This window comes from Clytia hemisphaerica, unplaced genomic scaffold, assembly GCF_902728285.1.
Source record: "Clytia hemisphaerica strain Z4C2 unplaced genomic scaffold, Clytia hemisphaerica genome assembly, whole genome shotgun sequence".
NCBI classification, from domain to species: Eukaryota; Metazoa; Cnidaria; class Hydrozoa; order Leptothecata; family Clytiidae; genus Clytia; species Clytia hemisphaerica.
In genome coordinates this window covers 640,674-642,133 of record NW_027104328.1, presented here as the reverse complement: position 1 = coordinate 642,133, position 1,460 = coordinate 640,674, and positions in this window count along the sequence as shown.

Below are 1,460 nucleotides of genomic sequence, written 5' to 3'. Positions count from 1 at the left end.
CTGAAATTGGCCTAAAAGTTCCTTGGAAAAAAGTAGGATTAGAATGTAACAATGATATAGCCATATCATACATAAAAATTGATAAAAGTAGGTTTTTAGGCCAAAAATGACCGAAAACGCAAAAAAATGGGGTTTTGCCTGAAAGAAATCCTAAATCGTGCTGTGTCCGTGCTACAGCCCTGAAGTTGGGCCCAAAATGTGCCTTGGAAAAAAGTAGGATTTGAATGTAACAATGATATAGCTCTATCATATATAAAAATTACAAAAAATTTAGGTTTTTAGATCAAAATTGACCGAAAAAGGCGAGAATTACTCAAAATGGGGATTTTCAGTGCTTATAGCATATTGAATCAATTTCTGACACTCTAAAGTGCTTTAAAGTAATTAAATAGATGTTTCATTATATATAATTTAGTACAATAAGCTATCCTAATGGCAAAATTGAGTAAAAATTTGGGTTTTTAAGGGATTTTTTATAAAAATACCCCCTAAATAGCAGAAAATAGCGATTTTTGAGCTTCATAACTTTTAAGGCTCAATTCAAACTTGAAATTGGATAACGAATAAAACTATTTGATGTTAAAATCAAGCTAATATAAAAATTATGATCTCAAAACTCATTCTCAATCTAAATTAACAAAGCGACATTGGAATGAAGAACTAAAAAAAACTTAGCAAAAAGAAAAAAATAATTCAAAAATTTTCCACTAACAACATTTGTCATCTCAAAGATAATAAGTCTGTGATGCTAACTGCTTATTTCTAAGCAGGCTTGTGACACGCAAGTTTCTATGTATGGTACATTTCAAGTTCGAAAGGCCTTTCCAAAGACTGTTGGTCATTTACACTAACAGTGTCATGAAATTGCAGTTCAACAGTCTGTACCAACTCTCACAACTTCACCTAAAATGCAAAAAGAATGTGTCATTACTAAGTAAAAGATCAGGTGTTTCTTTCATTATTCAACACAGTATTATACATACTTAAAAGATGAAATGAAATCTAACCTGGGTAAAAACCATCATCAATGCTCCAATAAGAAAATCTCCAACAATGGGTGGCCAATCTGAATCTCTTGCCTTTCTAACCTATATATTGAAGAAAATGATATATAAACTTTGAAATCTAGAGCATATTGAAATGATAACTTTTAAGCATAGAATGCAAATGCCTCTTAGGGGGGGCTAGAACCTAAAGTTCTGGCTGGGGGCTCTTTTTCCCTAAGATCAGGGGGGCTACTTAACTTACTCAGGGGGGGGCTATTTGTTTAGGTCTGTTGAATGGGGGCTAACCTAACAACTTTTTCCAAGAACTAAGAAATTTTTCTTTGTACATTTTGGTATTTTGTTTGTGTAATAATAATGAAGTCGTACTATTGACGTTTGTTGATTAGAATTTCAAAAGAAGACATTATACATTTGGTATCTCTTTCTCTTGTGTGGACATGCAAAATGAAGACC